This window comes from Neofelis nebulosa, chromosome 3 (assembly GCF_028018385.1).
Source record: "Neofelis nebulosa isolate mNeoNeb1 chromosome 3, mNeoNeb1.pri, whole genome shotgun sequence".
Classification (NCBI taxonomy): Eukaryota; Metazoa; Chordata; class Mammalia; order Carnivora; family Felidae; genus Neofelis; species Neofelis nebulosa.
The window spans coordinates 106,951,512-106,964,515 of NC_080784.1; the positions used below are offsets into that span (position 1 = coordinate 106,951,512).

The 13,004-nt window shown below is 35.8% G+C and overlaps 1 protein-coding gene and 1 long non-coding RNA gene across 4 annotated transcripts in view; one reads left to right on the forward strand and one right to left on the reverse strand.

Annotated features, from left to right (window-relative positions):
* Positions 1-13,004, forward strand: part of LOC131507158 (uncharacterized) — a 237,990-nt gene that overhangs the window by 114,568 nt on the left and 110,418 nt on the right. The gene's annotated exons all lie outside the window — the stretch shown is intronic.
* LOC131507156 (bifunctional heparan sulfate N-deacetylase/N-sulfotransferase 3) overlaps positions 1-13,004 on the reverse strand; it is a 185,266-nt gene that overhangs the window by 94,830 nt on the left and 77,432 nt on the right. The window lies entirely within an intron of this gene.

Genomic DNA, 13,004 nt, shown 5'->3' on the forward strand with positions numbered 1-13,004 from the left:
TATGTGACATCTGGATATATTGCAGGGGGTTTGGGGAAACCTTGTATAATGTGATTGTTCTTCTTCATTTGAGATGGTCCATTAATCCTGATATATAGAGGAATCTTTTGGCATAGAGGAAAATTGCACAGGCATAAAAGATGAAACGTATCTTTTATAAAAAGATCACCCATGGCTTCAGCAGTAGATGTGTATTTTTCTCTTGAAAGATAGTTTATTTTTCTAGCTATAATTTCAATTGCTTTATAGTCTTCAAAAGTTCCACCTAAATAGGCTTTCCTTGAATTAGTCATGGCTTTTCTTCATGTCAAAGAAAAATTTCACGTACAGAGAACCATAGTATCAGGCTGCTAAATGTATTGTAGAAATATGCTACAAATGGATATGGAAAAAGAGGCTAGCTGTGTTTGGCTAGTTTGTATAGCTAGCTTTTTTTTTCCAACTTATATAACAACAGGAGGTGATGACATATATGAAGCCCCTGAACATAGAAAGAAAACAGGTTGTCAATGGTTTGTAGTTCCTTAAGTATCAGACTCCTTTACACAACATAAAAGGCCCTCAACATTTGGCCCCAATTCTATCTACATGACCTTATCTCCTATCAGCATCCATCCTTCCCACCCCCAATGTCTGATGATTCCCTTCAAGTCTTTGCTGTATACTGTACACACTGTTCTTCTCAATTGGAATACCCCGTTCCTTTATCTTGTAAATTCTGTTCATCATTGAAGGCTGAGTTCAGGCAGGTATAGTTGGAGTTGCTGAAAAGGGAAGCTACCAGATTTGTGCCATGACAAAGAGAATGGGTGGTATTAGAGTGCAGTGGCCCATGCCTGTGTTTCTGAGGAGTGACAGAGAAAGTTTCATGTTCATCTTATTTGTGTTTTTGTAGAAATTACCATGTTTATGCAATTATTATTTTATCATTTAGAATTTCACTAAAAACTAAATTGAAACATCTCACTGCATTTTTTACTGTTTTCTTAAAAACTCAAACTAAAGCAAATTTTTTTCAACTAAAAATAATTTACCAAGGCATACTTTGTGTTAGAAAAGGTCAGTGAAGTACTCATCTAAATTGGTTTAAAAATAGGGGTGCAGTGATGATGGACTTGGTGAAAGAAAATGAATTTCAATCATAGAAATTTAAAGAAAAATTAACAATTACAGGTTGACAGTTTTCTAAGAAGCGAGGATAAAAATTCACAATGATAGGAACTGTACTATTAAATTCAAATATCTCCAAATTTGTAAGAAATTATGCTAATAGAAAGCTCAAGATAGTTTTAAATGCCCATAAGTGTTTGGCTATGTCTTCAGGAACACCGTGTAAGAAAAGGATCGTCCTGCACACCAAGTACACTTCCCTTATCTTGGAATATTCCCCAATACTGGGGGAACAATTGTATGCACAATTTTTGTTTTTATTTCCAACTTTTAACACTGAAGAAATGCTGAGGCTTTTTAGTCTCATCTTTTATTTGTGTGCTGGTGCAGGTGTCACCTAGGCACGTAGAGAACGCCACTCCGGGAGTCAGACATATCTGGCCATTTCACTCTCCCCTTCTCCACCCATGTGGCCTTTGGCAAATGATTTATAACCTCTAAGCCTCATGTTCTATTCTCTAAAATGCTAGTCATAGAGTACTTATCTCAAAGGGGTTGAGAGTAAATTAAATAATATTATGCAGGGAAAGCATTTAGTTCATGATACACATTCAATGTATGTTGTTTATTGTTGTCATTATTCATCTGACTCCATTTTTTTTTTTTTTTTTTTTTGGTAAGCTATGATTCTACTACTCAACTATAATGTGGATATTATGAAACCACTGGGCCACCTTTTTATCAGTAAAAGAGCTAGGCCCTCTTTTCTATTTTCAGTGCAGATTTTGGGATTCGCTCTTGTGAGGATTCTGTGACTTGAATCCTAATAGCTCTTCTTGTGTCTGCTTCCCAGCCTGATCTGTCCAAATTGTCTCAACCAGTGCCATGTGGCTCCAGCCCATAAATCATTGACAGTTCGTTAGTAGAAAATCTCCTTTAAAAGATCTTTAGATTAGGGCAACATAAATTGGCTCCCAAGTTTGCATTCAATACCAGAAAGAACACTTGAAATGGTATTGCACAGAAAAGTTTGGGCTAAGATGTAGGTGGTGTATTTTGGAAGGCAGACTATCAGGTTTTAGAAGGTTTAGCCATAATGCTTAATTCTCGAGTGAATATTCTCTTCTAAACCTTTTAATGTGAAATTAAGCACATATTATTTTATTATATGGGGCCAAAAGTCTAAAATAATAGACATTTTAGCTTAAAAAGTTAATTCTCCTTCTTCATTAATCCTTGATTAAAAGTAGCATCTTAGCTCCAGGAACTCGGCAATCCACACCAAGATTTTCCTAGTGGAGGACATGGACCAAAAAGACTGGGGAATATGGCTCTGTTACTATAAAATGTAAGTTAAAAACTTAGAACACAAGTGGGATTGATTAGTCTCACAGCTGAACTATGAATCTCCACCTCCCATCTCTTCCAGATATGCTCTCTCCCCAGGGTTCCTCCATGTCATTGAATGACACTATCGGTCATCATCCAACTAGTGGCTATCTAGAAAAAACTAGATGTTGTTCTTGACACCTATTTCCTCATTCTGTCTTAAATCCAGTCCATTATCATATCCTATCAGTACTACCTCCAGTTTGCATCTTAAATCTATCCACTTTTCTCCAATTCTGTCATCACCATTACATAGAATAATCTACCATTTTATTCCATGGGCTTCTAGCACAGGCTCCTAACTCTTCTACTCTTTTCCTTTCTTGCTGAACCTAATCAATTTTCTACATAGCAGCCAAAGTAAGACTTAAAAGTCGCAAATATGATCCTATACCTTCCTATTCAAAATCTACCCTTGACTTATGGTAAAATACAAAACTCTTAGGATAGTTTCAAGCCTTGCACGATATGACACTTCTCTCCTTAGTCTCATTTTGCACCACCCTCCTCCCTTCACTGTATTTCCATCACATTAATCTTTTCATGAAATCCGTCAAGCATTTTCCTACCTTAGCATCCTCCTATATACGGTTTTCTTAGCCTGGAATGTCCCTACTCCAGCTCTTCACTGGGATAAATGTGCCACCTCTTTTTGGTGATTCATCCTGTCATATCTGTAAAGAAGCCTTCACTGACAAGTCCTTATCTAAATTAAGTCTGCATTAAGACTTCTCTTTGTAGCCTTCGTTTCTTTTTCATAGTACACTGAACAGTTTGCAAGTGAATATTGTTCTGTATAATTATTTCTTAATGTCTCTCTTCTTCACAAAACAATAAGCTCCATAAGTTCTGGGTTCTGTTTTGTCTACTGCTACATGGCCAGTATCTTGCCAATAGCAAGCAGTCAATAAATATTACTGAGCAAGTTTGTGAACTGATTCTGACCACCTCCCTTCATTTTAACTTTCATTTTCTCAATGATCTCAGTTAAACTCTCAGCTTGCCTGGAGAATGGACATATGGTACCTCGCAGGGAAATTTAACACTTACATGAGTAATACATGAAAACATTTTTTGAGACTGTAGCTAAAAATTTTTATTCAAGTGCAAAATAGACACATTTATTTGTTATTATGAACTTATATATTTAAATTATACTGTATAGAATAAAAATTTTAAGATTTTCATAAATTATACATTTAAATACTTCCAAATAGAGAATGTGAAGATAATACATTTTTATCAAGCAAGAATGATCCTATGTTCCTTAGAAAAATTCCCCAAAAAACTAAAAGAAGAGAAAAAAATTTGGTATCCAGGTATTTGAGCTGCTCAATTAACTTCACTACTGAAGAATCATTGTTTATTATAATCTTTGATAATGTTTACTTAAATTCTTGTTAGTACAGGAATGGTACTTTACCTTTTAAAAATTTGAGTATAGCTGACACACAATGTTACATTAGTTTCAGGTGTTCAGCTTACTGATTTGACAAGTTTATACATTATGCTGTGTTCACCACAAGAACAGCCACCATCTGTCCCATTATATCACTATTACAATATCATTGACTGTATTCCTTATGCTATACCTTTTATGCCCGAGACTTACTCATTCCATAATTAGAGGCCTGTATCTCTTTCTCCCCTTCACCCATGTTGCCCAACCCCCTACCTCCCTCCTTTCTGGCAACCATTAGTTTGTTCTCTGTATTTATAGTTCTGATTTGGTTTTTTGTTTGTTTATTTTTTTTTTTTTTAAGATTTTACTTACATGGTAGTTCTTTCTCTCAGTCTGACTTATTTCACATAGCATAATGGAATGGTACTTTACTTACTTTTAATATTTTTCCCTTTCAATCTAGAACCTTTTAAATGTCCATTTAGGACTAGACTTGTTGCCTGTTTCCACATGTCTCAGATTAGCAAGTTTGAAAACTAATGTAATTAGAAAACCCACAATGATAGGCAACCAAACAGACATTCTGTATTCTATAGTGGAAAAATCTAAAAGTTCATTATAACATAATTTGGAAAAACTTCTAAGTGCTTTTCTACAGTTCATTTTGGTTAGAATGTCCCATTTCCTCAGTTACATAGAAGTTCATTCTTCGGTTAACTATCTCATAGTACTGAGAATTTACATTTACAATTTACATGGATTTATGATACAGTTTCTATATGTTTACATTTGGTAGTATATTTTGCAGTTGTTTCCAGAAAAAATATTGTTTTGCCTTGATTTTTAAAGTGCCTTCTTTAAAAGCTATTGCTTTTCACATAGAAAAGAATATATTTTTCCATGTGATAGGTGCATGTTTGGAAAATGAAATTAGAACCTTTTAACATAAAAGACATATGAGTGCATGCACACGTGTATGTGTACACACACACACACTATATATATATATATAGTGTGTGTGTGTGTGTATATATGTATGTATATATATGTATATATATACACACATACATATATGTATATATACATATATATACCTATATACGTATAAATATATATATATGTATATATACACATATATATGTGTGTGTATATATATATATATCTTAAATCTATGAAGAAAAAAATATATATATATGAAGAAAATTATTCCCTTGAATTAAGGAGCATTTTAAAGGTTCTAAAGACAATTTGTTTTCCTAAAGTGAAACTAACAGGCCACACACAAAGTTTAGCTTATGGGAGCCCAGGGGGCCTCTCTCCCATCTGGAGAAGGAGGAGTTCTGTAGCAGTTACAATTGATGTAAATTACCATTTCAAAGAAGTGAATTCCTTCTTCACCTAGAAGGAAACCAAGCAAGTCAGGATTTATCTTTAGGTTAGGGAATTAAGGTTTGAAATTGAATGATAACATTGTCAATATTAAAATATGTTCCTGTGATAAATGATAGGATCTCTGGTATGGTTTGAAATAAAAGATTCTGAAAGAAATAATTACCTTAGTATAGGAATCTGATATTTTAATTTTTTTCAGTTGTGCAAGTAGTCACTAAAGCTCAGATTTAAAATTCTGTTTCTTTGACATAATCTATTTGGTTTTAGAAGTGATCTTATATTCAGATGCTAAGTATAAATGTACTGTTTTTAATCCATGATCTAATCTTAAACTAACATGTGTAATTTTCCACCTATAAATTTAGGAATAACCTCCTAAAAAGTGATTGGCATATTTACATAAATTTGGTTAATTTTTATAGATTTGGCCAATAAATTTATTTCTAAGTTTTTTTTATATGGTATTATTAAATTCATCATATAAATTTCTGCTTGCTGGTTGGTATGTGAAAACTCTGCTGTGGTCATCATGTTGTTTTTAATACATTTGGTTTAAGAGTTTAAATTTATCCTCTGTTGTCAGCTGTTGTATAATAAAGAATTTGGCTGGTCTTCATCATCCCTGGTTCCTGGGAGATAAGCCTGAAATCCTTAAAATTTTCCTGAGTGATAGGAATGTCTTTGTTATTGATGGTGGGCCCCTGAGACCCTATCTGAGCTTAGGCTGACAAGATGATTCAGAATGGAGTTTGGCCACACCAGAAAGGCCACCCATGTATTAGAGGGGAGGGGCTTTGATCCGGATAATATTGGCCTGACCTCCAGATAGGGGAGAAGAACTGGAGATTGAGTTCAATCACATGGCCAGTGATTTAATCAATCATGCCTATGAAATGAAACCCCAATAAAAACTCTGGACACCAAAGCCTACATGAGCTTCCCTGGGTCCAGAAACCCCAGGACAGTGATATTCTTTGTCTCATAGTTTGGATCTGAAAGACGCATGCCTACAGAAACACAAGTCTTTGGATTAAAGTGTTAAAGGTGTTAATAATGAAACCTTGTGAAATGGAGTGACATTATAGTAACTCAATAAATTGGAAGTATGACCTTATTATTGTGAAGTTACTCAGCTCTGGAAAGGAATATATAGTGTTTCATCAACTACATCATGAGAAAATAATCTTATTCTTCTCATATTTAAAGATACTGAAATCCATGACAGTGAAATGGTTGGTGTCTACCAGACAATCTCAGGGATAGGGAAAGTATGGTATCCTGGAGGAAGTACAGATATAGGAGTCCTTGGCTCAACTTTAGTGCTGCCCTTCATTAGTTTTAGGAACTTGGGCAGGTCTCACCAAGCCTCACTTCCCTTGCTTGCTGAGTAGGGGTAATAAAATTAATTACGAAGAGTTGTATACAATGACAGATATAACATAAACAATATTATTGGTCAATTACTATTTAATTTCCTTTCATTTTGTTAATATTCTCTTTTATTTCCCTTGGGATGGAGAGAGGGGGAGAGAGAGAGAGAGAGAGAGAGAGAGAGAGGCAGGGGGAGGGGCAGAGGGAGAGAGGGAGAGAGACAGAATCTTAAGCAGGCTTCACACTCAGCAGAGTCTGATGTATGACCTGAGCCAAAATCAAGAGTGAGATGCTCAACTGACCGAGCCACATATTCTCTTTCTGTTTTAAGCAACAAAAAGACAAGGAAAGAGAGGTAAACTAAGAATCCTTCCACATCACTTCTACTCTTTAAAAAACCTCTTCAGAATTCTTATTTAAGAAGAGATATTCCTAAAGAAGGTACACTATCACTATCAATCTTATCTAAAAAATGTTTTACAAAAAACTATATATTTTTTTCTGGAAAAGTAATTGATATTATGGATAAAATGGGAGGTAAAAATACTCTTGGCAAACCATAAATTTGATAAGGTTATAATAACATTATGAGCAAAACCCTCCTTGACATCACATACTCCCCTTCAGGCATTAGTCCAAGTTAACAACTTAGTTGAAAAACTGAAATGAAATTTAGTATGCCAAATGCATTAAGAAATTCCAGTGACAAAACTTAAGGTAATAATTCAGCACCAATACTGAAATTTAAACTTCATTTTCACTGGTAGCTTCTAAGAAGGAATGATTTGGGGGGACAGAATTTTTTCTAGTCTTCCCTAATAATGGTGTAATCTATTTCAGGTAAGTTTCTATTTGACAGAGCATGCTGCTTTCCTCTCTTTGAGTTCCCTTCAGAATTTGTGAAGTGTCCTCATATCACTGTTGAGTGTTTCATAAGTCAACATGCCACTAAGGGGTGTACTTTTGTGAGAATACTCAAAGGAATGATGTAAACACTTGTACCTTACACAGGCCAGGCGGAGTTTTTTGAACTGCTGCAATTTCTTTAAGTAAACACACGGAGGGGTTTGTAGAAATATAAAAAAATGAATTTATGAAGATTTTTTTTTAATGCTGTAGCAAAATAACCAAAAATAAAATGATCTACAGACACAATAGAGGAATCAGAGGGTTTAGTTTAATCCAGCTTTCTCAGAGTTTGAAGTGATGAGTTTTATGTGGACCTTTGGGTCCTTGAGAGGTGATAAAGCTATAAACAATTCAGGGACAGGCTCAAATTCCCAAGGTACTTGCAAACACATTTAATCTTTCTGAACATACACAGGGTTGATTAGAGTAGGAATCTTTAATTATGCCTAGTACCAGTTTTAATTGAAGTTTATTATTCCAGAAAGAATAAAAAAGTTGATATTGCTCTTTGTTATAACTACTGCATACCCTCTGATATTTATAATAGCCACCAGGACAGTTCACACTCGTGGTGCTGGTTGCCCAAACACAAGAAATTACATAAATTATATAAACATCTATTTAAATGAAAAACATTGTAAAAAATCAGATTTTAACGTTCTGAATTTGTTTAAAATAGCTCTTTAGGGAAGTAATAACATTCTGATTGTAATATTTTGGTAACAGCAGTCAATAACAGTATCAACTACATGGCAATTTTCAGTTATACCAGCCATGCTGGTTACATGGGCTTTGGAGCTTGGAAGACCTGGGGTCAAACCCCTTCTCAGCTTTCAATGGGTATATGATTTAAGGAAAATTATATAAGCACTCTGAACCTCACTTTCTTCATTTTCAATATGGGGATGATCAGCCTCACAAGTGGTTGTGAGGATATTAATTGAGGACATGTGAAAAGCACTAAGCATAATGTCTGGGAAATACATGATACTCAAATTTCTCTTCCTGCATTTTGTCTAGAGAGTCCGGAAGCTTTCTAATTGAAATGCAAAGTTCTGTTTCATGTAGGGAAATAGCATAATAGAATTTCAAGTTTCACAGCATTCCCTGATTTGAGCATGAATTGAACAGAACGGGGAATTAAGGAGGTGAGTTTGGATGCTGCTGCACGGATCTAGGTGTAGGGTGAAAGATGTGGAAGTGGAGTGGGGGTCGAAAGCACTGAAATGGAGCAGGATATGGTGCAAAGAAAGAACTCATGGAAATAGCTGAATGATTGTGGACATGGAGGGGGAGACGTGAAAAGGCCAAAGCGGATGAAGGGTTAGCATGTGTGTGGACCTTACTGTCATGTCTTCTTTTGCCATCACTTCCATCTCTGCCATGTTTATGATAACCTCTCAGAAAACAAATGCTTCTTCCATTTTAACTAAATGCAAGGCACTCAAAAAGGAAGGAGCAGTCAAAATTTAGTAGCAGCATGCATGGATCTGGAAATAAACCTTTCCCCAGCTCCATCCCTGCATCTGACTCCAGCTCACCACAAAGAGTTTCTTGGAGATTTCATAAAGGCTTTTAGTTCATTTTGTGCCCAAATAAATTTGGGCAGTGCGGGACTATTTTCATGTAGGACATGTACTAAATTTATCTTTCTTTTTACAAAACCAGTTTAAATTACCGTACATGTGCTGGAGATGCAGTGTAGAATTTTTTTTGTCTCTAGAGAAATAAAGGAAAGGAATTGAAGAATAGTTTTCTATACTCTCCAGCTTATCAGGGAGCATGAAATCTTCCTATAGAATGGAAAAAATTAATCTGGAAAGGAATTTACAACGAAAAGGATTCTAAGTTCCTGATGTAATCAAAACCACTTTCAAAAGTGTAATGATGTATCTAAATAAGAAAAAAAAAAAGGTGTGCATCTGTAGAATGGGTAGGAGGGGGTATACAGAGCTTCTAAGGAAAAGCAGCAGTTCATACCTACATACTTTAAATAAGTATACACAGATAGAAAATTGGGAGGCTCAAACCTTGATGTTATTTTTGACTTGTTATCGCCTCTGGCTTCCTCATCATCCATCCAATAAGAAGACCTATTGATTCTATTTCAGAAATAGTTTATACATTTCTCTCCTTTATAATTTCACTTCTGCTGTTAGTTTTAAAGCTGTTCTTTATGTCCTCTTCTTTAATTATTTCCATAGTAATCCAATTTGTCTACTTACCTCCAGTCTTTCTGCTTCTCTCCATCCTCAACATTCCCACTCTAATATACTCTGATTTTTGTTTGTTTGAGAGAGAGAGAGAGAGAGAGAGAGAGAGAGAGAGAACAAGCTGGGGAGAGGGGCAGAGGAGGAGAGAGAGAGAATATTAATCAGGGTCTATGCTCAGTGCAGAACCTGATGCAGGGCTTGATCCCATGACCCTGGGATCATGACCTGAGCCGAAATGAAGAGTCAGACGCTCAACTGACTGAGCCACCCAGGCACCCCTAATATTCTCAGATTCTACAGTCTATGTGGAAGTGACTGAACTCTGGGAAGGAGATGACAATGTCATCTTGGGGTTCAAAATGCTTAAAATATGTAATTCTGAAAATAATTAGATGTGAAATTTCAGTTTAGGATAGCAGATTTTAAAACATTCTGATAGAAAAAGGTGAAACGGTACACTAAAGGAATATACACTAGGAATACATTAAAGGAGTATAGCTGAAGAAGGATCGGGGATTCAAAAAATGTAATGTGTCCTAGAGAATTATAATTATTCAAAACAAGGAAGAAAACATCTGTTTACCATCGTGATTAAGAGTCAGAAATCTCTGAATTCGAGTGCCAGAACTGTGGCTTTGCTTTGTGGATGGGAGTAATTACTAAATAAACCCCTTCAAATATCATATTTTTGTGTTCTATAAAATAGAGCTGAGGTCAGAAGGGTTGAGACAAGAATTAAATATGATTAATAAAAGAAAAAATAAGATTATTAATTAAGAGTTCTAGACACATAATGAAGGGTCAGTAATACTAGCTATTATTTAAAGAAACTACTTATAGGGCCCTCACATTCACCAAGGCTTAAAACAGGTACATGAGATGAAAGCAAGTGCAAATAACCAAAGACAAAAACAACTAACAAAACAAAATAAATAAAAATGGTAAAAAAAAATGAAGGAGGCTAAAGCTCAAAATAAGTTTATTTTCCATAAATTGCTAATTAAAAACAACTCTAATCAGCAAAAGATACACAAAGAATTTAATTCCATGTTCACAGTTGGAAAGGAGGAGGCTGAAAAATTTTGATGATTGGGGAAGAAAAGCAGAAATGCCCAATATCTCTTCTGATTCTACTTTCCCTATCAAAGAGAACCACTCTTCAAAATACGTATGATGGTATCAACATAATATTAGAATAAAAGACATGAGGAACTAAATTGTTAACTATAATGAACTAAAGTACTTCAATATTTTCCAGGCTCAGAAGAGCATGTCTTAAGGGAATTAGAAATAATAAAACTTGTAGACTCTTAATTCCTTTAAGACGTGCTCTTCTGAGCCTGTTCAACTTGATCAACAACTTGATGAAGATGCAAAAGTCATACCGATAAAGTAGACTTGTAAGATATATGGATGACACAAAACTAGGACACAAGTAATGATGTTAAATAACAGAATCAATCTTTACAAGTATGGTGATATACTGAAACACTGAACACATGACAGATATGAAATGTTAAAGGGGGAGTTTTAATCGCAAAGCTAGCATTCAGTTTACAAAAGCTATTGGACAAAAACAATTACCTGAAGGCTTAATAAATAGCTCATGGGCAGAAGGTCTGGCAGACACAGGTGGGATATGATGGTTTTAAAAAAATGTGCTCTTGGCTACATAAATAGAAGTAAAGTACATAAAGGAAAAATATTGTACTGTTTTCTGTTCTGATAATGGTCACACGGGGCAACATATATATGGAAGGAGAATGGCAAGTTAGATGTTGTACAATTATGGCAACTGGAATGATGAGGGGATTTGAAAACCTATGGAATGCTTCAAGATACATAACTTAGAGGTATATGTAACTGTATTAATCATGCCTTTTTATTTTCTGTATTTCTGATGCTCTGACATCTGAGACCTTGCTGACCCGGGAAAGACAGCCTCTCCCAGGGCTATCCAGTTCCTAGAGACAGTTAAACACCTATCCAAGAGCATGCTCTTCAAATGTAAACCAACCTGTTCAGGGTCCCTACTCTCAACCACTTCCATTTTTTTGGCTTTTGTTTTGTTTTTTGTTTTCTTTGAGAGGAAAGGGTGCAAGTGAGCGAGGGGCAGAGAGAGGGAGAAAGAGAGAGAGAATCCCAGGAGGGGCAGAGAGAGAGAGAGAGAGAGAGAGAGAGAAGAGGGGCTCACCCAAAGCAGGGCTCTAACTCACCTAATTAGCTCTAGCTAATGAACCGTGAGATTTCGACCTGAGCTGAAGTCAGATGCTTAACCAACTGAGCCACCCAGGTGCCCCACAATCACTTCCTTCTTAAGCTGAGGAGCTACCTCCCTTCCCTAATCATCTCAGGACCAGGTATAACACAATTAGAAACCTGTTTACCATGCCTTGTCTGGCCTTTCCTGTAGGAACTACAGGATTCCCCGTACTCTCTCTACTGACTCTAGTGCTACACCATGGGGCGTGGATGGTGTGGTGTGCTCTCTCCTCTTTGGAAACTTTGAGTAACAAACCAGCTTTTCAATTGCGGTCGTCTCCTGATCTGATGAGCTCACCATACCCAAATAACAATAAAACCTACATTTTTAAACAGTAATGATAAAATCTTAAGATCTGGAAGAAATATTTATTTATTATGTTTTCATCTACCAAACATTGAGCACCTATGAGGTGTCAATCACCATTCTAGGTAAAGAACCTAGATTAGAAGAAAAACGCTACCTGAATATATAGGATTGTATTCCCTCTCCTATGGCTTCCTTTCTGAATGTACTTATTTAAGTTCCTTCTAAATCATATAATTGATTGATTATACTCAGGAGTAATATTCAAAATATTTACCAGCCGGCATGCTGTACCACTATCATTCAGAAAACTGTCGTCAGCGGTCGAGCTGGAGATAGATGCTGGAGACTCTGAGCCAGGCCCCTTTAGTTGTTGAGCAGTTGGGAGATTTGGGGGATCCTGGGGGAGGATGTGAGGTGGTAGTGGGGGTAAGGGTGGTAGCACTGACACATTTCGATATTGGAATCACTGAGATGGCCATCCTCGAACTTTTAAGTTGAATATTTGTCCTGATAATACATCCTTTGGTCTCCTCTTCCGTCTCTTGGCCTTACCAAGTTCCTTCAGCCATTATTTTTTATGAAGTAAATTATAGACTTCACCATATTGGTCATCATGCTCTGAATAATGGCTAGTGTCTTTTTAAAA